The 26,902-nt window shown below is 45.4% G+C and overlaps 1 long non-coding RNA gene across 2 annotated transcripts in view; it reads left to right on the forward strand.

The window, feature by feature from the left end:
- The window catches only part of LOC106016639 (uncharacterized), an 88,380-nt gene extending 70,228 nt beyond the window's left edge, over positions 1-18,152 (forward strand). For both annotated transcript variants that reach the window (XR_011803776.1, XR_011803777.1), the window contains exons 4-7: positions 6,340-6,476; positions 11,988-12,180; positions 16,713-16,800; positions 17,911-18,152. This is a non-coding gene — a long non-coding RNA (uncharacterized lncRNA). The remainder of the gene's footprint in view (positions 1-6,339; positions 6,477-11,987; positions 12,181-16,712; positions 16,801-17,910) is intronic.
- Positions 18,153-26,902: the final 8,750 nt, after the last annotated feature.

A 26,902-nucleotide genomic window follows, 5' to 3' on the forward strand; every position in this document is an offset into this window, starting at 1 on the left:
GCAGCCTGCTGCATTGCCCAGCTCCTGCTCCCACTGCTGCATGGTTTTGAGAAGCTCTTTCCTCTTTGCTCTTCATCCCATTTGTTTTGTGCCACAATTTTATTATTAAGCTGTTGGGATGGGAAGGAAGGTGTTGAGAAACACGTGCAGGGAAAAAAAAAAGGCAAGACAAAATCACTTCTCCAAAACTTTTCTAGGCAAGAATTTTCTCTGGTTGAGGAAAGAAAAGCCAGATAGCGTTATCAAACACTTCAACAGAGAGAGAAAAAACAAATTCAGCAGAGTCAAAAAGCAAAAAAACATTAAAACAAAAGCCCCAAATGGTAACCATGGCAGCACTGCTGGCAAGATGCAACTGACAGAGGAAAAACATTTTTTATACTTTTCCAAAAAAGCAGCATTTGAAAGACCTGCAATGAGCGGCTGAGCTTCTGCTCACATTTACACCTGGCTGGGTGCAGACCTGCACCTTTCGCTGCTGCTTTTCCAGGCACACACAGAGGGGGTTGTGCTATGGTGGCAAAAATAGGAAGAGCAGATCTTTTTTCTGAGTTATGGATTTAGCAATAAATGATAACAATTTCCCCTTTATATAAGCAACAGTTGGGGGTAGGGGGAGGGAGCAAAACAAAACCTTTGCCTCATTTCCTGTTGTGTTTTGAGGTTTCTTACCAACACTGAAAACCACAGTTCATTACGGGAAGTTTTAGTGGTCTGTATCTGACAGTGTTTTAAATCAGTATTTGGCATCAGCAAATGAGACACTTTTCCCTTGAAGTAGGAGGGGAATTTCACTCTTTTGTGTGTGTTTTGTTTGAGAAACTGTGTATTCACATTTCTTGTCAAGTTTCTCATTTATAAGCATTGCGAAAAGCTATACGAACAAAACCAAGAATGTTTTGGATGGTTTTCCTTCAAGTTTGATGAATGACACTTTGCCATTAACCTGCCTGCTTGCTATGTGTTTGGGAGCGTGGCAGTTGCTGGTCTGTTGTCAGCTTGGTTTTATATCACGGGCCCTTTGTTGAGACATTAGTTTTCAGCAATGCACTTGTTCTGGAGAGTTATGAGCTTGAGGTGCTGGTAAATTTTTATGAAGCTAGTAGGTTTATATTTTATGCCATCTGAGATGTTGGGAAGGCACTGTGTGAGGTGCTGTACAAATACACGGGTGACGGTGCCTCCCCAAAATTCACTGTAGTCTGGAGGATTGTGCAGGTAAATGCATCACAATTTCTTTGGGTGAATGAATTAATGGAGATTGCATTTCTGTGGCAGTCAAGCACAGGCTCCAGTTTACCTTCAGTTTGCTGTCCACATGTGATGCACTGCAGTGTTTCTGCCTGTGTTTTGGAGAAAATGGGTTTGGAGGCTGTAGCTGTCTGGAGGAACCACCACCTCTCCCAGTGGGGCAGCAAGCCCAGGCTGAGCCCTGACTTCTCCAATGCCTCATTTGGGATTGGGAAGAACCCTGTTAGTCTTTACTTTCTGGGTACCGGTCTTCAAAAGCAACAGGATTGGTGGTAATTTGGTTTGATGAAGTACCCCAAGATTCTCAGATTTTTGTGGGTAATAAGTAAACAGTAGTGGAAAAAAGGCACAAGAATGGCAGTGACACTGGCTGGCCTCATCCTGCATTGGCTGCATGTTCCTCTCCAGGCAGCCAGTCTTTGAGCGAGAAGCCTCTTCCAGACAGGTAAAAGAGGCTTGCACTATGAGGAAACCTCTTTCTACGGCATTTTCCATGAGAACTGGAACGCTCCCAACTTCTTACACTCAGGCTAGCAAAAGCCAACCGGTGGCACAGGCTGGTTGAATCTGGGCAGATCCATCACTCTCTGGTTGTCTGGTGGCTCTCCTAGCAGAGGATTGCATGGTAAGACCATCCCTTTTGGTCAACTCATGTATGGAACATGCAGATGGGGAGGTTTCCATCTGATACTCACTTGCTTGGATTTCCTATTGTATGGGATTTCTCAGCTCTGTCACCAAACCCAGCATGATATGGGATGCCTTTGTGGCCAGTGTGTCACCTTCAACCTCCTGTCTAGCTACAGTTCCTGTTGCCACCTCTGCATGCACAGTCCTTCCGAAAGGTCTCAGCTCCTGATGGCTGTGTGGGAATCAGGCAAGGAAGGACTGATTTCTGAAGCAGAACAAGCTGGTGGGGTCCTGTTCTGGTTGTCTGCAGAAGCAGCTGTTCCTGGCTTGGGCAGCCCCATCTTTGGTGCACATAGCATGGTTTTATCCCCAGGGAGTTCAGGTGAAGAAATGGAGACGGAGGAAGCTGGGGAGGTCAGAGCATCTCTCTGAGCCTGACGACTTCAACACCTCTTTCTCTCACTTCTGTTTTTCCAAAATCCTTCTCCTGAAGTAGGAGTTGCTAGTCTTGATAGAAATCACAAAAATAGTTGGTGGCAGCCCTGCTTAACACCACTCAGTCCAATGGACTGGTGCCCAATTTAGAGAAGAAAATAGAGATTAATTTGTTCTATCTTTATTCATTGCATAGGGACAGCAAGGCTAAGCTAACAAGTACAAATTAGATCTCTCCTCCAGCCTGAGGTGAACAGAGATGCGAGTGCTGCTGTAATACAATATGGGTAGACTCATGTTTTGGAGAAAAAACACTCCACTGTTCATTGCATCTGCATTTAACATTTAAGTGTTTAAGCAGGGGTGGTTATTATGACAGCTTAAGCCTGCCTGGCCCTCTTTATTTCCAGACAATATATTCTAAATTGCCTGCCACAAATGAGGGTATAGGAATTTCCCAGGGCTGCAGTGAATTTTCTCCCAGGAATAAGGAGCACGGTGCTAATGATCCCCGGTTCACCACCGAGGCTCTGCTGGGCAGCTCTGATAGCTTTTCACATGGCAGCTGCTCTAGCCATCGATACGGTATTGGCAGCTCCTCGCAGCTACACCATCTCACTTCTCACATCAAGCACACTGCCACGAAAAGCTGTCTCTGGGTCAAAGCCTCGAGAACTAGGGAACTGGCTATTACTCAGAGGTGATGGAAGTGAGTTTTCTCTCCCCATTTCCTCCAGCGGACTCTGGATCATGCCCTGAGCAAATATTAGTAATCGTAAGAAGCTGTTATGTGTCCCTTACTATTTCTTCCAGTTTGCAGCCAGTCCCACTGCCTGGGCAATCATGGGGAAAGCCATACCTGATGCAGGTGCAGCACGGCTTTGGATGAGCAGGCGAGCATGCTGCAGGGCGAGATGGCTTTGCCTCTGCCTGCCTATGGAGACTGCGTGAGCCCCTGAGGAACGAGCTCCAGCTCTGTGGGCCTGGCCTTGGGTTAAGTGCTTTAAAATAAGGGAGGCATAAAACAAATGGTCTGAGCGCTTCCGTGTGCCACCAAGACCCAGTAATTCAGTAGTGCAGGGAGAACTGCTCTTGGGCACCCTCCCCACCTCCACCAGCCACTTCTAGAAGGGATTAACAGAGGATTTAATTAATAAGCATGGTGCTTCTATTCTCTTCTCTTTTCCTTTCCCATTTTTTTAAATTTTTTTTTAAGCACAGCATGTGCTACCTGGGCATTACCCTATGTAGTGTTCAAGCTAATACCTGTGTACTTGGGCACAGAAAGCCAAGCTGAGCTCTATTTAAGCATGGCAAGTTTGAATACACTGTCACACAATGCTGTTTCCCCTCCTAAAATGGATGTGGCTGGTGTATATGAGAGTAAGACAAGAGGCTTTAGGAAGGAGGAGGGAAAGGTCACAGTTACAACCTCATGCTGCCCATGCTATTTTCTTTGATCTCTTCACTTTAAAAGGGAATAATGCAAAATCATTAAGTCTAACACCCCTTGAAAATGCAGCGGGCTAACGAGCCCTGCAAGTTTTCCAGTTGAAACTTGTAATGTCCTTGGGTTTTGTGCCAGATAACATGTTGCTATGCCACACGCTGCCAAGGAATCCAAGTACTCCGAGTGCAGGGACACTAAAGATGCCACACAGAAGGCTCTGCATGCTTGCTGTGTTTTTCCATAGCAACAAATACGCCTGATTACAGCACATTCATATGCTCTATATAATGAGTATCCCATAGGAAATTTATAACCATGCATCCTGCATCATAATTAGAAATCAGACCCGGGCAACTGAAATGAATTCCCCAGGCATAGGATGTCAGATGTGTGGTGTGCTGAGAGAGTGGTGGGGAGCAGAGGGAGGAGAGGAGCGGGGAGGACAGCGGGCGGCTCCGCAAAATACCCTGGCTACAATCTGTGCATCCAACCTTTGCTGCTGAACTTCACAGCTGATTCTGAAATATTTGTGCCGGCCTTCTTGGTGCTATTTGTGTATGTGTATGAGCAGGGAGAGGTGGGTTTGGGGTTTATATCGTTGTCTTTTTCTTTTTTTTTCTTTTTTTTTTTTTTTTTAAACAAAAATACATTTTTCCAGGCTAATTTCTCTTCTGCTCCCCTCTGGTGGGCAGAAATTGAAACCAGCAGCATTTAGACTTCAGTTCCATAGGCAAGGCATGCGCTCCTCGGGGGGTTTTGCTGTGGCTTGGTCCAATTGTTCCTGATGTATCACTTATGATATTCTTAACTACTTCAGACAAATTCAGTGATGCTCTAATGAAAAACTAAAATACACAGGCATACTTTCAACCAGGCAAATTTAATAAAGAATTTTATTCACCTGACAAATCTAATCAATTTTCACCAAGTAAGGCACCGTTCAGCCTCAAGGCTAGGAGTTCACTGCATGTGCTGTGTATATATCTTTCCAGGTTCAAAAGACTTATGTTTTGTGGCTAGTGCTGAGTTAAAAATGAAATGTTACCAGCAGGTCAAAAACTGTTTTCTAGCACAGCAATTGTGTTGGTTATTCATACGGTTCAGTCAGCGATGATAGCTATTAAGGTATCTACTTATATTTGCCATTGGCACCACATTAAGGTGTTTCCTTATATGACAAGATCCGTTCAGAGTCAGATAATTAAATTATCTTTCTTCTCCATCAACCTGTGTCACTTCAAGTTAAGAACACCTGCTACCTTTGACCATAGCCCTATCTGAGCCCACAGGTTGTCACTATATCTGAGAGCAGAAATTTGGCCACAAGCGGTAAGCAGCACCTCAAAGGGGAGACCCAAATATATACTATATATATGCCATACATATGTACACTAATTAATATTTATTATACCTTTCTAGTCAAATCAACTGGCTTGGTACCGAGAGTTAATTTTGTGAGGACTTGACATACTCATGGTCAGAGGTGGGCTGGGAATTGTGCAGAGGAGAGACTGCACATTGAGATTTATCATGTTACATCTCCTGCTATTGCGGAGCTATGGGGGAGTGAACCAGGTGCCCAAATGTAGGTGTCTTGTGACATTTTAGATGCCCTAGAGCATTTCAGATACAGCCATGGACTTGGCATCTAGGACACAGGAGACCTGTGCCCTCTTGCAGCAGGTGCACTTAGATGCCAAAATAGCAATAGATGTTTGCCAGGTACTTGAACTGTTCCCCTGTATATACAAATGACTGTATTTATTCAACAGAGAGATTGAGATCCCAGAGATTGAGCTGAGTAATTTTTATTTCAATGGCCTTATTTAGGATGGGCTGACAAAGTTCACGAGGCTTCTAGTTCTTCCTTTCAGTACTGAAAGAAGAACAAGAAAAAAAAAAAAGACCCAGCAAGAAGACCCAGCAAACCTCATGCTGCCCAGCTGAGCTGCATTATCCCTGTATAATGACACTAAGCGATGCTGTTATAGTCTTGTGGAAGTACAATGTTTCAGACCATTACTATCGAACAATGCACTGTGTGTGTGTGAGTATGTGTGAAGCAATTGCTGAGAGTTGCTTCATCTCATATTATTTTTTTACTCAGCCACAAACCAGGTTTGGATTTGGGGCATGCAAAGGGCAGCCCGAACCTGACCTTTGAAATGACAGAAAGATTGCTGTGGCCCCTTTATTATTTCATGGGTGCTTGAATGCACACAAAGCTCACTTGCAGGCTGCTGTCAATAGTGAGCCTGGAGGATATGGGGCTGGAGACCAGGGAGGAAAATTTTGGGCTTTGCATGGGTCTGGATGCAGTTACCATCTTGGGAGTGCTGATTCACATGGCTGTGTGTGCAAGGCGAAAGAAAGCAAGGCTGGGTTTCTGGGACTGTTACTGCAACAACTTTGGTGAATTCACAATTTCATTTGTTATCAACAGAGTCTTGTAACTCAGACTCAGTTTAGTGGTAAGCCAGCCCTTTTACAGTAAGCACACCACCACATTCCTGTATTCTTCTCTTTGGAACAAATAAAAATGTAGTAAGCCCTTTTTTTCTTCTCCTTTCCAGGCCCTAATACCAATGTTTCTGCCAGTCCCATAGCACTGTGGTATTAATGAAATCACTGGATGATGTTCTGTGAACTGAAGTTGCCAAAACTCTGTGTTACAACCTTCAGATTAAGTGCTGCTCATAAAATCCTGGAGGTAAGGCAGCTGGGCAAACAGCCTAGAAGCCAGCCCAAGTTAAGGTGGGGGGGGCACTTGCTGGGCACCAAATGCCATTTGTGCTCTGCGTCCAAGTGCTCCAGCTGCAGAAGGCCTTCTTTCACAATGCCTGTCCCCAGGGAAGTGTTATTCAGTCTCTGGAGGGAATATTGCAGCAGTTCTCATGTCATTTTTTTTTTTCCCTGCTGTATATCTGCTTTCCCCCAAAAGTGGCCAAGTCAGGTAGAAGTGAGTTTTCACCTGGAAGAGATATTGCAGAATCCGCCATTATCTTGCTTGGCACAGGGTGGCAAAGCATGATCTTTAGGCTTTTCTTCTTTCTCCTTGCTTACAGATTCCCAGGGCAAAGGACAGGTTAGTAAATGGCTGTCGTGTAAGGGAAGAGTAATTTTCACCCTCAGGTTTCCCATTGCGCGGGGGCCAGCGGGCTCCCTTCTGCACGACACCAAATCTCTCTGTGATTTATTGTAACTGAGAGCATACAGCTCAAAGTTCCTCTCTCTGTGCTCCCATGGGGCTACAAGTGAGGTGTATTCATTTTCAGGGGATTTCCTTGACTATGGACAATAAAAGGCCCACTCATGTCAGCTGGCACTCCTCCTGCTAAGGTCCATGCAGTGGCTGGCACAGGTCTTTGGGGCTTTTCCAGATCTCTGCTGCAGCATGATGTGTTGCTGAACCTGCAAGTGACTGAGCTGTTGTCCTTCTAAAGGCTCCAGGGCTGGGTTTTCCTTCTCAATAGAGCATGGATAAGGAGGGGTGTTGAATCCTGGCTTAGGGTGACTGGATTGACAGACGTATCCTCCTGTAGTTACTGCAATGCTCACTGGGGCAGCAGAGCAGATTTTAAAGTTATCTACACATGAAACAAGTTTGGTGTAGCAAGAATAGATCAGAGCAGGAAAAGAGAAATGAGTAAGGAGGAGGGGATGGGAAATAGACTGATGTGTCTTTGGCGGGAAGAAAAGGGATGTGTAAAACAGGCACAGGAACAGTAGATCAAAGTAGCCCAGCAGGAAGAGGAGAAAGAGCAAACTAGTTATTGCATGAACAAAAATACCATCGTGGATGAGACATGAAGGGAATGACAGGAGGAAAGGAACAGAGATTGAGAGTAAAAAGAAACATTTTCCTCTTAGAAAAGAATAGAAGAAGAGTAATAAAGGATAGGAGTGGGAGGTGAAAGAGAATTAGATAAAGAGGAGGAAGGCTGGAAATAAAGACACACTAAAATGGTGTCTGCATGACCCCAGGGGAAGAGCAGCAGCGAAGAGATTTGAAATTCACTCTGGGCAGCATGTAGCATATCATGAGGCTCAACTCGTACGGGAGCTTTTTCTTTCTTTCTCTCTCTCTTTTTTTTTTTTTTTTTCGGGGGGGGGGGAGGGGGGATAGAGGAATACACATAGTGTATTTTTGTCAGGGTGGTGGTTACATGGGATGGGGCTGCAGGAACTGGAGCTCTGGAAGAGGGATCCACGGCTTTAGTGTTGAGAGAAAGAGTCCAGGGAAGCATGACCAAGCTGCTGTAGTTCAGTGAACCAGGCAGCATGTGATGACATTTCCCTTAAATCCCTGCCTTGTGATTAGCTTTCTCCGAGGGAAGCCGAAACGTCAGCAGCTGCAGCGGCTGGCTGCACAGCGCCCTGCGGGACGCACCTGGGCTGCCTGCCCTTTTGGAGACGGGGTCGTGGGAATCAGAGTGGCTGGGAGGGGGAAATAATCCCAGAAATACACCTTGAAGAGCAAGGAAATTCCCCTACCTCTGCACTCTCTCTCCTGCACCTGCTTGGGGGGAAGTTGTCTTTTGAAGGAGTTTTGGTGCTTCAGCAGCCAGGTTCCTGCTCGTGTGGGCAAGCAGCTGCCCAAAGGCAGGGGACAGAAATAAATTAGTGAGGGCACATGGGAGGAGGAGGAGGACAGGGCGTGCAGTTCTGGCTCTGTGCTGGGGACTGGCAGGGGCGTGCAGGGGCTGTGGCAGCTCTGCCTGGCCGTTTGCTGCAGTTACCTTGCTGGGCCTGGATCTGGCACCTGCTGCCCTCCAGGGCTCAGGACAGCAAGAGGGGCAGACGGCATCCTGCCAGCTTCCACTGAGCAAACAGCACTCGCAGGCCAAGAGCACTGCTGATAAAGCTTATTAAAAAGACAATCTCCCAGCACTTGCTTTCCAAATGACACCTGCTTTTCACACCCCAAATTATTATTATTATTATTTTTAAGTTTGTCTGTTTGTTCACGAGATTTGCAAAGGAGCCAAAAAGTATCACACTGTGCTTGCCTTCTTGCCTTCAGTGTCAGCATCGGAAGAAAAGCAAAAGGCATGGGGGGAGCTGATGCCAAGTATGAACATATCAGTCCAGCTTCAAATCTTATCTGCCACTATGCTGCCTGGAGCTGTAGCAGCTAGAAGGTTGCAAGATTTGTGTTCCTGTTGTGGCCTTCTCACACTGAGCAGGGTTTGAGCCAAAGCAGACAACTCACTTGAAACACACGGTTTATCTGTAGCCAGAACTTGTGGGCAGCGGGTTCCAGTGTATTGTGAGCTAAAATTTGCCTGGACTTTGCAATGAGGACAAGCCCGATGAGCCTTTACTGAAGCCTTCATACAGTACTCAGTTCTCGTGAGTTCCTGCCTGGCTTGCTGCCTCTTGCTGCCTGTTTGGGGTGTCCAAAGCCTGCCCTTTTGACAGCTGGAGAAGCTCTTCACACTGCCCATCTCCTGGGGGCTCATGGGGCAGATGTGCCCTCATCCATTATCCTCAGTACCCATTGCTTGGTGGACCAGCCTGCCTTCTCCACACTTGGAACTAGCGCTGTTAGTTTGTTGGCTCTAATAATGTTCATTTGAAGCTCTAATGGATATCCACACAGATAACATGCTAATTTATTAGTTCGGCTCAACAGGGTTGCAAGATGAAAAATGATTGCGGAAGACTTTTAATAAAATTCAAAGGGATTTTATAGGTCTCAAGCCACTTTTAAAATGCAAAAGAAAGCCGAGTATTACTTTGTTATCCCACATAATTCTATCCTGCCTAATGAGGTCTGGAGCTAATCTTCAGCACTCTGCCCTGGGATCAGAATTGCTGGAGCAGGTAAACACTGCTAAGTACCGCTCTGCATCTTTGAGTTTTACTTGCACTGTCACTGTGACTTTCTGTTCCTTTCCTCTTATGAACTTTTCATAAAGCTCAGAATAGAGATTATTATGTAAAAATATATACAACTGGCTTCCTGTAGAGACTTGCATGCAATGGCCTCCTTTTCCTCTCTGCTGTGTGTTGGCCTGGGGGAGAGCACGCGTCTATTTTCACATTGCTTCTCCAAAGGGGCATAGAGAAACCAACCCACAAGGGCACACTGCTGGGCTGTGACATTTGTGACACTCATGCTACAAGCTCAGTTAGGGCTGTGTGTTTCTTTTTCATGACAGCTTCACCTTTCTTGATCATTTTTTTCAGTTGTCTTTTTTTTTTTTTTTTTTTTTTGGGGGGGGGGGGGGGGGGGGAGGGACGGGCAGCAGGAAGAAAGGAGGGGTATACAAATTTGGGGGAGAAATGACCTGCATAATCCAGTTCAGGAGAGAGCAAGAACTTCTAATCTAAATGTGGGAGGGATATTTATTATCACCTGCTGTGTTTTTTTTTTCTTTTCTTTTTTTTTTTTTTTTTCCTAGTAGAGACAATCGATGCAGTTTGACAGAGTCAGTGCCAAGGAGGACAGAAAATACAGGCTAAGACTACCAATTACTATAAACTGGTAACCCCACTTGATTCAGTGGAGTCACACTAATCTACACCATCTCAAAACCTGCTTCCCATCTGAGAAGCTGTAATAAACTTTGTCCTTGTCAGTAGTATTTCAGCTCAGATCTCGCCACTAAAAACAAACAAAGCATTAAAAAAGTCAGTCTTGTTAGTGGGTCCTCTTGCTGCTCTTGCAGTTATTCCCTGCCTATATAGGTAGTGCTGCAGCTTATTTTGGACTAAGTTAAAAACAAGGTAACCAAACCCCAGTTCTTAGAATAGCTTGGAGAAGCTTATCTACATTTCCAGAAAATTACACTGTTTCACAGCAGGCTCCACTTTGCTGGTTTCACAATGTGTACACACCATAACCAACAAGAAAGCAAAACTAGATGAGATTAGAGTTCATTATTACACTTACTGATTTAATATGGCAGCACATGTATGTCCTGTGTTCAGGACAATTTTTTAAAAAAATTTATTTAAGTATGATGACATTACTAATTTTTTTCCTGACCGTGTAAGCAGTGCTTGTCTCAGTAATCAGCAGAGCATAGTTGCTTACGTGGTTTGGATACTGGAGACAGTTTTGTTAACAGACTGACCCAGTGATTCATTTTGGTCCTATTATTCAGTGATTATAGTGTGACCTGGGGAATATTAGCCATAGCCAAAGCAGTGGAGGTTGAGGTGACCACTTACCAAGAAAATGTAGCTTTCAGGGTATAATCTGTTTACAAGCATTTAATTGCAGTAAATGAGCCAGGCAGAAGGTGAGGAAGTTCTGAAACACAGAGGAATAATAAATTGACTCATGTTTATTTAAGCATTTATATCTTCTGAAGCTGGGCTTAGCCTGAGGATACATGGGTATTAAGACATTTTCGTAAAGCCCCTTCTGTATCACACTTTCTCACCAGTACTTTAATCCAAACCCTTTCTCCCCTTCTGATGGGTTCGGTGCACTTCTACACCATTTTCTTCGTTTCTCCCCTGTGATCTCTGCTGGTGAGTCCTGCACATTTCCCTCCCTCTCCCAGCCTGTTCTTTGTATCTCAGTGAAGGCTGCTCTTGCAAGCTGGTTTATCTTCTCCCACCTTGTTTTAATTCAAGTGTAGAATTTCTGTCTCAGTGGCTGAACATATAAACTGGGATGTATCACTTTAGGCCAGCTGAAACTGGTACTTTCCAGAAGAGTTTAATTAATTAAACATATCCCAAACCCAAATTAATTTTTAGCCAAGACGTAAAATGCGTGACATAAAATGGATTATTTTGTTGAGTTTTCTTATTGATGAGTCCACATTTAACATTAAACTAAAATCTAAATTATTTTTTTTTTCTTGCAAAATGTCAACATTTTCATTTTGAAAAATGTCAAAACAAAATGTTCTGACATTTTGGAAAATCCATCTCCTCCCATACCAATTTTCCTTCAAAAAACCTATCATTAATTTGTTATTCATATAAATAACCCCATCAGTGTTTTTGGACCTGATTTTTACAACCCAACCTGACGCAGAAGGGCTATTTTTAGAAGGGTATCCGCTCTTTTGGGTGGGCTGCTCGTGTGATTGCAAGCCCTGCCACACTTCAGGGTTGCACCTTGCACTGAAGGCTGGGTGTGGGAGGGACGTGCTAAGGGGAGAGGTGGTGCCATGGCTTGGTGGCTCAGGTTTTGTGGGGGGTAACTGCTGTGGTGGATCTTGCATAGCTGCGTTGGTTTACCTGTGATTGTTTTCAGGTAACTGTGGATGAGCTTAGCCTCATCTAGGTGCCAGATCCTCTCATCTAGGAGGCTGCACTGTGGAGCAGCAGAGTCCAACACCAAGTGCTCCCACCTTGGGGAAACAGCCTTTGTTTCCCTGAGTATTGACCTGGAGACCCAGAAGGTGTTTTTGAACTGTTAACTGAAATGCCTTGGGCTTTTCTGTCAGGTAAGGAAATACTGTTAATGCTTGTCTTGCAGATGAAGAAAGGAAGTATGTTTCCCTGGCTCTAGCTGATTTTAGCAGTTGCTTTAATTTTTATGATTTTTTTTTTTCCTGGTTATAGCCCAGAAATATGCTTTCCCCGTGATTCTCATTTACACCTAGCTGGACAGCATCATGCTGCTCCCTTCTCCCCTGTTGCAGTTCTTCCTTGCACAGCTCCTGCCTGCTGTGCGTTGGGATTATCTGCACCACGTCCCTCACTGCTGAGCTCAGGCGGATAGGATGTGTTGTAGCTGTCTACCATTGGTCTGAGAACCTTTTCAGTTTGTTTTACATCACACTACAAGAAGTGTGTTCACTGCCCAGCAAATCCCAGTAACGCCTCTGAAGCTGTGACATGTTGTGGGCTTCATGTTTCAGCTCCGCATCCACTTTCGTTCCTGTTGTGAGAGACAAAGAAGAGTGAGCAGTGAAAGCTGTCGCGCACATTAGTTATGATTTGATCAGCCCTATTTATGATTTCATGATTCAAATGTCTGGCTTGGAAAATGGCAGTGCTGATGGGCTTGGTTTGCTAACAAGCTCACAGAGGATGCCTGCTGGAAGCACTCACACTGGTGAGGCGGCAGCCTTGTGCTGGCGCAGCCAGCAGCTCTCGAGGGAGCTGAGCAAGGTGACCCACGCAGTGTCTCATTCCTGTGATTTATCAGAGACCCAGGTACACTTTCTCCCTTGACATTGTCTCCTATAGTTTATGCCATCTCTGCAGTCAGGGCGAAGCCGTGAGGAACATGTAGTTATGAGATTTCCTAATCCCTTCTGGTGCAGAGCCGATCCTCATTGGCATGCGCGTGTTTCACGGGCTGCAGAGCGTGGGTGGTCTGCACGTGGGGCGCGTTAAGCAAACTGACAGACACCGGCACGCTGCTAGTTGTGGCTCCCATAAAAGATGCACTGCACATATGGTCCGAGTGTGTATGCCCTGTTTGTATTCATTTATCGATCGGCCTGGAGGCGGCTGCAATAATTAACCGTAACGAACCCACAAGACCCAGGTCTGTCGGATGCAGCTCTCATTTATAGGAGCCCTCAGCCAGGGTGGGCTATGAGCGGCCGTGCTGGTCAGGCAGCGCCGGGAGCATCGGTGTCTGGGGTAGGAGAGGTTGGTCATTACAGTCCCTTCCTGACGTCTGGCATCCCAAGCATTTACGCGTCTGTCTTAAGCTGTGGATTGTTCCAGCGTCTTGAGTTAACCCTGGGCTTAGTTCATCTCCTATTAAAACTTGTGAAAAGATTCCCATCGGTTTCTGTTGCAACTGGGCTTCCTAGTTTGCCTTTCACTGCCTGAAGAACAGATTGATCACACGGGATTTGCAGCGGAAAACTAATCTGTGCCAAAAAATGTAGACAGCTTTGCAAGAGCAGACATTTCAAATTGCTGGGCTGCAAACTACTTGGAGCAACTTGTAAAACCATCTGAAATGGAAATATTTTTCTCATTTTGAATAGTTTTTTTTTTTTTTTTTAATTAATCTGTAGATGAAAATACTCTTCTGATGTTCAAAGAGGGTATACTTGATTCGGGCTGAGATTTTATGGTGGGTTTAAGACTATCTAAGTGAAGGCTTCTGGTGAGGGGAAAATCTGCATCTTGTTTCATCCAGGGTCTGGCTCTTGTGGTGCTGCTTTTGGGTTCACAGTTCTCAGATGGGACATTGACCCTCAGCATCTGTGTGAAGGTTTTCATGTGTGTGAGTGCAGAAAACCCTTCTGGAGCAAAGTAACCTAGATATGTTAGTGTACTTTGGCATGTTTGTCACGTGAAGATGTTGCGTATATAAAGGGAGCTTTCTGAGAACCAGCAGTGGGGTAGCAGATGCTGTGGCAGAAGTGCTTGGGGCCGGGCAGCTGCTGCCGTGTGCCGGCTGTACGTGGGGAAGTGACCTGAGCTTGCCTGGCCGCCGGCTCCTCAGCACTTGAGGCCTGCCATGAGGCCTGCGGTGGTGAAGGGTAGTACAGAGGAGGGAACTGAAACAAGAAAAAAGAAGCTGAGGGAGTATTTTAAAGAAATGGGTGTTTCTCTCATGCTGTAAGAGGCTATGACCAGAGCTGGGCCAGTGGCCTGCTCCCAGTCCCCTGCTCCTAGTACACGACTTCTTTCGGTTCCTTCTAGATACTTGTGAAGCAGGAAGGCCCAGCTACGTCTGCTCTAGGCCTCATGGTCACCTTCAGGAACAGCAGCTTGGCCCTGAATTGGTAAGGAGCTGTCCCATTGTCTGCATGTTCCCTGCTCAGCAGGAAGCAGAAAAAAAGCAAAGGAAGGTCGTCTGTACAGCAAAAGGCACCGAGAGGACCGTGTGTCAAAGCCAGGCTATCATTTCCCATCACCTTGCAGGCTGTGTGGGCGTTAGTGTCAGTTAGTCTCTTAGACTGCAGTGAAGGTCATCTGAACTTTAATATGATTCATCTGGTGTTTGTTGTTTTTAAAAACTCTGCTAGTGAGCAAAGCCCCACAGCAATATTTCAGGGAAACTCAGACTGTGGTGCTGGGCAGAGCATGACTGTGACTCGGGCTTCACACAGAATCACACAGAATTTCTAGGTTGGAAGAGACCTCAAGATCATCGAGTCCAACCTCAACCTAACACTAACAGTCCCCACTAAACCATATCCCTAAGCTCTACATCTAAATGTCTTTTAAAGACCTCCAGGGATGGTGACTCCACCACTTCCCTGGGCAGCCTGTTCCAGTGTCTAACAACCCTTTCAGTAAAGAAGTTCTTCCTAACATCCAACCTAAAACTCCCCTGGCGCAACTTAAGCCCATTCCCCCTCGTTCTGTCACCAGGCACGTGGGAGAACAGACAGAACGAGGGGGAATGGGCTTAAGTTCCCGTCTGTAAAGCAAGCTGAAGGATACTGGCCTTCACTGTGAGGCGGGGTCTGTGAAGGAAAGCTACATGAGGGGTGGGAATTTTGATATTCCCAAGCGTTTGGAGAAAGATAAGCAGCATTTGGCCCTCCCTGCTGTAAAACCTCTTAGATGAATCCTGTGTGGGTGGAGCTGGATCCCACAATACCTGCCTAAAATAGGTAGGAGCCTGTTTTATGTCTTCATATATCCCTGCACAGATGCAGCAGGAGTAGGCCTGGGAACAGAGAGGGAATTCAGGGGTATCATCTCTTTAAGCATGTGTCCAGACCGCCTTAACGTATTCCCCTAGCATTTACAGGAGGACTTTTCCTCTTTTTTATTTATTTATTGCCTGCCTAATGGTTTCAGCCTTATCGCAAAGTATGATAGCAGCATATCACTGAAGTATAGCTTGCAGACTGCTACTGCAGTCACAAGTAAGTAGTAAATAGCCCATTCAGAAAAAATAAATGCAACTTTTATCAGTGTGTCCATGGCACCGTATGTCCAATTTGGGATTGATCACTCATGCAGAAAAGCTAATAACGCTAAGTACTCTGCTTTCAGACTCCATAGTCAGAGATAGGATAGGTGACCTCTGCTTGCCCCACAAGCCTGGCACTGTGCAGCTTCATCAGTTGCCAAATTTTGTTTGTTTAAAGAAGGCGGTAGATGTGGAGAGCAAGAGATAAAAGGAAGAGAGCAGGATAAAGAGTTTTAGCTTAATTAAGAGAACTCCAAAGGTGAGGAGATCTAGCCCCTCCATCTTCTAAAGCTGTACCCAAATTAGTGTAATTCCTCTTTAGGACTGCTGTGTCAGACCTGAGGAAGATAACAAATGCTTCTGGACTGGGGGAGTGGCAAAGAAAAACCCAAATCCTTTTGCATGGGGTTTCCAAACATTTGCACATCTGACTGCAAAGAACAGTCTGAAAAATGTGAAGCATCTGCAGTGCCTTGCCATGGCTCCTTTTAAGAGAAGCTGTTTCCACTGAATGAACAAATGGTTAAATAACTCCTGCCTAGATTCTTCTTTTCTGGTCTTTAATGGAGAGAGAGAGAAATTTCAGCCTCCAGATGCTTGCTGTTTGTAGTAAGGGGTTGAGGTTCATTGGTGATTTCTGGTCTGCTCCTATAGACAGGGTATGGACATTTGTGGTTCTGGGCTGCCCAGGATCTTTGAATGTTTTTGTCACTTGGTTCATTTGAATGGAGGTTTTAGATTAGGGTATTTTTGGCACACTGAAGTAACACGTAAATCAGGTGGAATTTTGTGCTGCAGTGTTTAAAGAAAAAAGTGAAACTCCATTCTCAGTATTGCTAGACATTACTGCAAATGATATACCTGTATCAGCAGTTTATTTGACAACGTAACTACAGATTGATGACAACTATATATATACATATATATATATATATATATAAAAGGGGGAAGAAAAAGAAAAAAGGAAAAAGACATTTTGATTATATGTTAGCATCCTCAAGAATTAGAGAGAGAAAAAAAAGCTAAGAAATGAGATATGGCTTCAATCTTTGGAAATGTTCTGTAACAGTAAAGTACTAAAATCTTCCCTTAATATAACTGAAAACTGAGGTCTCACTTTCTTCTAACTTGGTACAGGTGCTGAGAACAGGACAGTTCAGAGTGACAGTTTCTTCAGAGTTCTGCAAAGACTTCGATGCTGTGGGAGGAAGCACAAAGGCATAAGGTTGGTGCTCAAGAAGAGCATAAGTGCTGCCAGCAGCTGTGTTAATCTCTCTAGGATTTTACAATGTGTAGATTAGCTCTCAGGAATAATGGAGTTTCTTAATAAACAGTCAGTCTCTTGACCTTGCTTTGTGCTGTCAAACAGTTGGGAAAATTAAAATAAACATTACCCATTCTAAATTTTAAACATAATGAAAGAGAGAATTACAAGGTATTGGCCTGCCCTTTCTGCAAACTTGGAGAGTTGTTGCCAAAGGGAAGAGTGATGTGAACCATCAGGAACTGTTCTGGATGCTGCTAAACAGTGGTTTTGTGATGGGGAAAAGCAATGTGTTTTGGCCCTTGCTTCAGCATGCTGGAGTTACGGAGACCTAGAACAGGCAGAAAGCTTCTCCAGTGCCTAGTTGCCATGGGCACTATATCCCACATCCATTTCTAATCTTGAAACCACAGTGTAACCCCATAAGGGTGAAAGTAGAACATTTTCCAGTTGATCCATTCTGGACAGCTTTTTGCCTGTGAATTAATACAGAGGTGCTTGATAGAAGCTTATAATAGCTGTTTGCCTAAATATTTCTGTTGGATTCAAAAATCAAATACCTGCTTAAAATGTCCTTCCAAAATTGTCTGCACACTTCTTGAACTCCATTATAATTGATCCCAAATAGAAAGTCTCATGTGTTGGTAACAGGTACCATAGGAAACCTTTAAACCTTCATAAAAACACATACAAGGCAACAGCTAAGACTGCAGAGATGTTACTATAAAGGGCAGCATTTTAAGGCATTTGGACTCCTTTTTGGCTATTTTCTATTACAGCAACACAGTGTTTCCCTTATTATTTTTGGCTTGTTTTTCAGTGGGCTAAATGGCCTAGAGGTACCAAGAGTCTGGCCTTTATATGAAGAAGAAAGCTAAGATTTAGCGCAAAGATTTATCTCCGTGAGCTAGGGAAAAATTCCCTTCTTTATGATGGGTCCAGCCCTTTAAAGCCTCTGAAAGGAAACCAAATATCTTTAATTCCCAGGAGACATCTCAGAGGATCAGAGCTAAACTGTTACTCTCTGAACTATCAGATACTGAGACCTCTGCATGACCCTTTGTGTTTCAGCATCCAGAGGCTGTGGATTCCCCAGAAGAACCTATTTCCCTGATAACTAGAGGCTGAACAAGAGTGCGTCGTTATAGAGGTTTAAATAACCCACATAAGGTCAGCTGCTGCTTAAATCCTTACTACCAGGTCTGTAGATATTTTTGCTTTGTTTCTAAGCAAGCTGAGAGTCCCGGTGCCAAAGGGCAACATGTAAATTGTGCTGTTATTCTGCAGTGTGCAAGGTAATAAATGGTGCTGTCAATTGTTTTCACTCAAGTGACAGATTTATTCTCTTCAGAATGAATAACCAGGAATGGCTATTATTGCAAAAAATTCACTCTGTATCATCTTATGCCTGTTTAACAAATAATGCTGAAGTCTAATTGCCTTACTACATGGCCAAGCATCTATGACTTAATGGTTTTTTTATTGAAGATGTGTAATTTACCATTGCTTTTTGATGTGCCATCAGATCAAATGTCTCCATGAATCACATTTGCAATCTAGCACTGCTTGTCCCAAAGGAATGCTCTTTGTCCCATTCTTTTCTAGTGATCTGGCTAAAAACAGTCTTTTCCAACACAAACTATTAAGCTTCTGTTTCCCAATTTCTAGACTGAAATTCCAGCTCCTGACCAATGCATTGAAGTTAAGTAAATGGGTTGCATGTGGGAGTGTACAATATTTTATAGTACTATCAAGGAGTGGTTTCAGATCTCAATAGCTCTGTTTCCAGAGGAAACCTGGTGTTAGCCTGGAATTGGATCCTGCAGCTCTGCCCAAGCTCCTCTGAAATCTGACTGCAGCCCTTCCAACTGGAAATTGCTGTGGCTGGTTAACACGTCACCTCAGGATACAAACCTTATCACCGCTTTCAGATTTTGTGATTGAGCAAAGCCCCCTCTTTTCTGTAAGCTTGTTATCCATTTTTTTCCAATCAATGTTGCAATCATTTTAATGTGTTAGTAAACACGTGAGGAGGTTAGAAAATGTCTAAAACTGAAAAGCTTACACACAGCTTTTGCTCCAACGATGTATTTTTGAAAGAGCTAATTGCAGGCAAGTGTTGTTGAATTTTAGCTTGGTTTCTTTTTAAAACAATACAGCTCCCATGTGCCAACGAGATGACAGAGAACACAGACAGAACTTCTATCTGCAACAAACTTCTTGCTTGCTTGTAGCTATTAAGATCCATTGTGGCTAAGAGTGCAGTGAAGTGGTCACAAAAAGGTCATCAGATGGGAACAGAGGTGTCACAGACAGTTCATGGGCCATCCACTGTTGCACTACCAGTGCACTGCAAGCTTCCTCTTCCAGAGTTGGGGAACAAGCTGGTTTTGTACTGGTGTAACGGGTTGAATTAGACATGCAGAGATTTAATTTGAAGTTGTTCTGAATGGTCACGTTGAGCTCCCTTCTAGTTAACGGTGTCTTAACTGGTATAGCTTATTTGATTCTTTAGTTGTGTTTTTACAACAGCATCAAACTACATTAGTCATCCTGGTGTAGTTACAACAGTATGACTTTCCTGGGGAGATAAATTTTTAGCAAACGCTTACCACCAAGCTTGCATTTGCATTTCTTTTTTACAATAATGCTTCATTAATAGACTTTCTCAAGCAGTAAAAAAGCCAAGGTCTGGTTTGCCAGTTGATGGGGGTTAAAAAGGGGAAATACAATGGGGAAATAAAAACAGGGGATACAAGTAGGACAGGAACTGTGACTTGCTTCTGCTGACTTCTGGATGACTTTCATGCACTGCTGGTGGCACCCTGAGCAGTGTGCTATTGCTGTTGTCATCCTGTGGGGCTGCGGGTGGGACACCTGAAGCTCCACGACTGGGAGTGGAGACCCTGACAAGTTAGAGGAAGCATCTCAAAATCTCTAAGGGTGCTGTGTTGAGAATCCTCACCCAGCAAGCTGTTCTTTGGCTAAAGCAATTTGCTAGCAAACCCCAGGCACCAATTGTTTTGTTCTGTTAAAACAAATCTCCAGGAAATTCAACTACAAACTTTTCCTATCACTCAGCTCTTATCTTTCTCTATTGCAATAACTACTTGATGACCTCAATAGGGGCCTTGAATCCAGTAATCAGTTCTTCAAGTGTGCAACAAAATCCTTTTTTTTTTTTTTTTTTCCTTCTTCTAAACAACTGCAAGTAAAAAGAGGTCATCTTGACCTTTTGTCTGTTTTGACAAGCCAAGGGCCTTGCCCTCCTCTGCATGCTGATGTGCTCTTTGAGGGTCCAGTTGGAGGATGTGGTTTGCATCTCCAGTCTCCTGCCTTGGCTGGGAGATGTCTCTTGTAACTGGCAAAGCAAAGGAGGGAACTATATCCATGGCCTGAAAGGTAATACGGGCTGGTTAGTTTTATTTAGGATACCACAAAGAAGTTCAGCTGGTTGGTTTGCACAGATTACTTTTAGCTCCTGTTTAGCCTAGGTGAGGCGAGTAAATGATCTGAGTGATTCATTTGGGAGATGGCGTGGTGTTTCCCTGATAGTTTAGCAGCAAGAAGCCACTGATGCTGACACCTCTTTACCTGGCCATAAGCCTCTGCTTGGTGTGGAACGGGTTAAATTGCAGCCAGTGACAGTGCAAACTCCAGGGCTGCAAAGCATTTGTCTGAGCACTGGGACTGTCCTTATCTTTACAGTGAAATATTATCCCTTCATGGTTAACAACTAGCAGCAAACCTGCTCATTGTGGAAGCAGTTTGGCGTAATTAGCCGGTTAAAGAAGTCTGCCTATTGATTAACTGAACTAAATGACCCATAATTAACAGCGCAACTGTGGAGCTAATCTATTTGGTGGTGCTTTCCTTCCTCTTAAAGATTTGGAACCTGCAGGTCTGTTCATTATTAGGGGATGGGTTGGTGAGGAGTCCGCATCATCTGGTAATTGAGTCAGTGTGCCCCGCGGGGCTCTAAAGCACACGCTGATGCGTTAAAAGAGGCTTGCTGGCGGACTGCTTTTAGTGCTCGGACCGTGGAGGTACCAGTGTGAGTCCTGCTGGCTCTGGGCATATTTCTTTCCTTTCTGAGAGTGCATGGGAACACCTGCTCCGGATCACCTCTGGTTTATTGGGGCTGGGGGAGACAGCTTCAGCCCTACCAGCAGGCACAGCCTTCTGTGCACTGAGTTGTGCTGCCTTAGAGGTCCCAACTGGCTGCAGGGAGACCCAGGCCAAGCTTGGGCCCTGGTTAACAAGACAAAGCTGGAGCTGAAGTTGTGTGGAAGGCATTCGTTTGGTTAGCTTGCATGTTATTGCAATTAAAAGCTTCCTTATTAAAAGCTTCCCATTTATAGTTGTGACTTACTTCTAGCATGATGAGAAGTCTCTGTGAGACATATCCAAGCTGGAGCTTAACTTAAATAGTTTATAGGAGTTTATTTAGACCTGAATATTACTGAATTCCTCATTGCTGTCTCTGTAAAATGCTACTTTAATTCTCATTCTTTTCCAGATGTCCTATGAAAAATGATGCTGAAGTAAGTTCATTGCTCTGCCCTCACTTTGATGTGATGTTATTAAAACTGAAAGCATTAATTCCCTCAGTCCGTGGTGAGACCACCCAGCCTGTTTTGCAGTGGCTGGTACCACTGCTGTACCAGGCTGAGTTACTGATAAAGTTAAGTTATGGTTTCAAGTAGTTGGAAAGAAAACAATGATGGTTTCTGAAACTCAGGACTTATCTGCCTCCTTTTCCCAAGCAAAACAGAAAAACGGAAGTAGGAATCCGAGTGGGTTCTTGGAGAGTTGAGTTTACAGCTAAGCAAGCTCTTAAGCATGAGACTTTCTGTAGTTGGGCCCACTGGAAAAAATCAGAAATATTTCAACTGACTTTACTGGGTGTTAGAATAGGGCCCCCAAATCCTCATCCTCTCCCGCACAGTGAAAGGCTTAGACTGTGTGTTTTCCTGGCACAGAAAGGGGATTCTTTCCCCAGGTTATATCCCCTAATCTGTGAAACTTTTCAGCCAACCACAATGAAAAATGCTGGCCACGGCACTTGCTCTGCCTGTGTCCTCAACCTGAACCAGCAAAGGAGCCTTTCAAGAAACAGCTGGAGGTCTTTGTCCTTGCTCTGGTCCTACAGCAGTGACTGAGGTGCCTTCTGGTGCTGTGGGGAGGGCTGCAATCTCTGTGCAAAGGGAGCCCAGGGGCATCAGTATCTGGGGCTGGGGTGAATTTAACAGGTCTGCACCACACAGGGGATGAGTCCATCTAAGCATCTGACCATGATCCAGGAGGTGGTTGTTGTCATGATGGTGGGAAGTGTGGAGCAGCAGGCTGTTCTCTCTGCCCAGCTGCAGGAAGCTGCGGTGCCATTCACATCACCTCCCAGCTGCACATCCCAGCAGTGGCTCACACATTTGTCTGACTGCAAGCCTGCTAAGCAGCAGTGAATTAGCTCCCGGCAAAGATGCAAGAGAGCTTGGTGTTGCATGACATCTCCCAGGAGCTCTCCCTTGGCTTCCCTTGTCAGACACCAGGATCAGACCCTGGGAAAGCACACAAGATTGAAATGCCTGCTGCCAGCCAGCAAGAAGGCCCGGTTGTAATATTGCTGGGAGGAGATGTCTCCTCTCCCCTCCTTTGTAGGAGTTCTACTTCTTGCTGTTTTTATGGTGCTTTTTAAAGTTCAGGTTTGCTGCATGTGGTGTATAAGCTTTTGTTTCGGTGGATAGGCAGTTGGCGACCATTTGATTTCAGTAGTTTGCAGAGCCCCCAGCAAAGCTTGAGCAGGAGATGTTTTGTTCTTTTTCACTACATATGTAATTTATGTTATTAAACAGGCGATGATTGTATCAGCAGTCAGTTCCTAGCAGATCACTTTTATACCTCACGTATCACCGTGCAGCTTACAGATACTCTTAAGAGCGCCTTGCTTGCATAACATAGCTTTAATAGCTATAACAAGGCAATTAGTACATCGTTCCACTTGAACTTTAACGTAGTAATTGGCAGTAAGTAATCCCACTCCGCTGCTGTACACAGCCCATGTTGTGAACAAATATCAGAGCAGCCCGACTCATGAAAATGGGGAAAAAAATAGTCACAGCTGCTGATGGTGGCTAAAGGGGTAGATTTGGCATTGATGCTGCGTGGTGGCTGTGGGCACCAGAGCTGCTCTGTAAGTGCCGGGAGAGGTCTTGCTAGATATGGCATCAAGGCTCACTGAGTACATATGACTTGAGATGAGTGGGATGCTGCTGTGTGCATTGCTGGGGGGCTGCTTCAGCTTTCTCGTGTAGGGGGAAGGTCTCCTGATGGGAGGTCCTGGTGTCGTGGTGCTTCCTGTGGGGCATGTTCCTGCATTGGTCAGAGCAGCGGTACGCTCAGCAGCTCTCCCGGGACACTTCCTGCCAGCCTGAGCTGCAACAGGGTGGAATCAAACTGCCATCCTCATCCCTGTTAACATAACCGCTGCGGTAAATGCTTGTCCCCTGCGGGTGGTTTAGCCTGGGTGCTCTGCACCTCATGGCAGGCACTGCATGGTCACACCATCTGCACCAGCTCTGTGACCCAGGGGAGGGGACACATTTATCCCCCAGCATGGTACTGACAATCTCAGGAGAGATTCATCCTCCCTGCTTAGCAAGAGGTTGGTGTTGGAAAAGGGACCTTGAGGCAGCAGCAATCCACTGGCTACCCAAGAGACTGGGAGCCCTGGGAGGGCCAGCAGAGCCGAGAGCAGAATAAGGCTTGCCTCTTTCACAGCGTGGAGCACTTAACCCCAAACGCTTCTGAGTTTACATGTGAGTTTCCAGTCCTGTTGCAGGGAGGTTGGAGGGAACTGCAGGCTGTAACACAGCTCTGTGATCTGAGATTTGACACCGAAGCTGTGTTCTAATGCCTACAGGGTACACACACCCTGTATCGGGGAAGCGCTCACTTCCCATGACGGATGGGGTGGGTGCCAGCAGACAGCTGCTGCGTCTGGGAGCTGAGGTGCTGCCCGTGCAGGTTCCTGGCCCTGCAGAAGCTGCTGCACGTGTCAGGGGAGCTCTTCCAGACTGCCCTAACCATGCCCACATGCCTCCAAAGAGGAAAGGAGTGGGAGGGAGGAAATGCTTTAAACCCTGATTTCTACTATGATCACATCCTGTCTCTTCTACCCTTCTGAATATCTGAAATTTAGGTTGTTGGGGCTTTTTTTGCTAGCGACTGTGTTCAGCTTGGTGAAATGTATAGGCATGAAAGACCATTTACCTTGGGGAGTTTGTGATCTGGAGAAAACAGGAAATGATATTTTGGGCAGTACTGCAGCAGTTATATATTTTTTTTCTTGACTCTGCTTTTGAACAGAATCAGTTTTTTCGGACCAGATGTATAATGATTTATCCTATTGTTTTGTGATTTTTTATGACGTGGACGTAGTAAAAATGCTTCCAACCAAGGAGGGTGAGGAATATATTTCCCAAACTTCTGAGGTAATATGCAAGCACTGATTTTGATAGCAGTTACAGGAGGTTTCCCCCGGGATGGTTATTGGCCACGTGCATCGTGGTAACGGTGATGGAAACCAGAGTTCCCAGTGCCGGGTGCTGAAGCTGCAGTGTGAAGGATGCCCCCATCTTCCAGAGCTTGTGCTCTGCGACAGCGGCTTGGGGCCTGGGGTGGGGAAGGCACCAGGGGCTGGGTGATGGGTGGGGAGCCCCCAGCACCCCGTGTCTGACTGCAGCCCGCGAGGAGCTGCCCCTCTGCGCTGCGTGCAGCCCTGTGTGCCCGGGGGATGCGCTGGCTGCGCTCCCGCCGTGCGCCTGGGAGAAAGCCCCGATGGCCAATTTAAGAATTTCCTGGCCCGATATCTTAGGAAAGCTCTGCGAGGCAGCGGGTCTGCGAGCAAACATCAGGTGCACAGGGGAGTAAGGGAATAGGAAGGGAAATGTGTCCAGAGCTCCAGGCGCTGCTCTCCTTCAAACCAAATTCCTCCAGCAGCTGGATCCCCCACTGCTCCTGTTCATAAAAAGCAAATGACTTCTCAGATTTATTAGTTACCTCCAGGTGCAATTTATCAATTCCAGGCTGGGCCCTGCCCAGGCAGCTGGGGAGAGGCCTGTGTCTTTGATTAATGTGCTATCCCACACAATGGTGGCAGATTTCTTACCGGGATTTAATTCTAACAGATTCTTAAAAATAACAAGAAGCATATTCAGCAAGCTGTTTAAGAGGACACAGAGCCGAAGCATAGTTCATTCTCGAGAGCTTTGAAGTCTTTGCAGAAGGAACTGAGGAAACCTTCATTGAAGCTGGGGAATGGGCAATAGATAAATGGAGAATGGGGAAAAAGGGAATGAATCCAACAGCTCATAATGGAAACAGGAGACTGTTTTCTAGACAGAACAGGAGCAATGGGAAGCAAGATCTCAAGAATAACCAGAAGGTTAAGGACTGGGCTTTTGTGAACAGAAGGGATTCCTCTAAATGATGTGAATTTTGGTTATGAAGTCCTTGTGAAAGGGTGGAGGAAAATTCAGTGGAAGAAAATAAGAAAATCTGGGAAAATCAGTAGCAAAAAAGAAAAAATCCTCAATCTTTGGATTCTAGCATGGAAAATTGCCGATGCTTCAGTGCAGCCCTTCCTTCTTTCCTAATGGTGTGTCCTCCACAAATATGCAGAACTACATCACGAGCATGCCTTTTTCCATCTTCAGTTTCTTCTCCTTTTAGCCCCAGCCAAACCCGAAAATGTTATGTGCAGACGTACCTTTTGGAGTCTAAGCCAAGATGAATTCTTGATCCTTTGGCCCTTTTTTTTTTTTCACAGATGGAATTACACTCGCTTGTCCCTCCTTTTCAGCTACACCAAAGCTTCTTCTGACCAGTTTTATGTCATTGCAGGCCCACGTCAAGGCAAGGGTAGGGTGGGTGGTTGTTTTCCAGTGGCATTAGGATGCAGGAGCAAGGTGGTTTACAACAATCCCACCACCATCATCCAGCCCCCTCCGTGCCTGCGTTGGCTGCTGATGGCCTTCCTAGGTGCTGCAGCGTGGTTGTCAGTGTGACAAAGTGTTTTTGCACCCTTGTTAAGTAAGAACATCACAACCCAGTTAAAGGGCAGCACACTCCAAGATTTCAATGCATATTTATGCCAGCTATTTTAGGTATCTCCTTTCAGATCCTTCTGTATGGTCAGTGCAAAAAAAGATGCACATCTCTGGAAGGTGACTCACAGCACCTAAAATAGATGCTTGCTCTCAGACATCCTTTCTCTGCACTAATTATAGAAGGAGGCTGGAGAAATTAAGATCCTCATCCCAGCGTGTGGAGGCTGATGCATGCAGGAAGGACCATTAATACTCTGTTTCCTCGACACAGTGAGAGATGCCTGGGGTGCCTGCAGGTTTTCTGCAAGGCAGCTCGTTGGTTTGTATCTTCACTGAAGTTTTTCTGCAAGCTCTGGAGAAAGGCGTTGAAGCAAGGAGCACGGGGTGGATTCGCCCCATCGTGTGCATTCTTCAGAGCAGGGATGTCACAGCTGAGGGTGGCACAGCCTGGTATTTCTCCCTCCTTTCCCCCCCACTTTGCATAGCTGCCTTTGGAGCCACAGTTGAAAATTAACAGAGAGTTAGCCGTTTGTAAACCAAGCTGACAGGAAATTGCTGGCTTTGTGCTGAAGAAGTCATTACCTTAAGCTTTATTGCTGTGTGCAGAGTTTACTTGTGACAAAGTAAATGTTCAGAGATGTCTGTAAATAGGGCTGGGATATTGCTGCGTTAACAGCTCCGTGGTAAGCCATCAATCAGCAGAGCGGTACGCAAGGAAACATTAAATGCCACTGCTGTAAGCGCAGAGCCTCCTCCAGGCACACGCAGCCCGCTCGGTGCCAGCAAGCTCGGGATCGCAGGGTCTCCCCTGGCTGAGCAAAGCACACTTCTCGGATGGATTTTTAGAGGTCTGCCCGAGGCACGTCCGTGGATGCACGTGCTATAGAGGCTGTTTGGGCCTAGAGGTGTGTGGGCTTTGGGTTTTATGCAGGTTTACAGCAGGCTCCTGGCTGCCC

Source organism: Anas platyrhynchos, chromosome 16 (assembly GCF_047663525.1).
Source record: "Anas platyrhynchos isolate ZD024472 breed Pekin duck chromosome 16, IASCAAS_PekinDuck_T2T, whole genome shotgun sequence".
NCBI classification, from domain to species: Eukaryota; Metazoa; Chordata; class Aves; order Anseriformes; family Anatidae; genus Anas; species Anas platyrhynchos.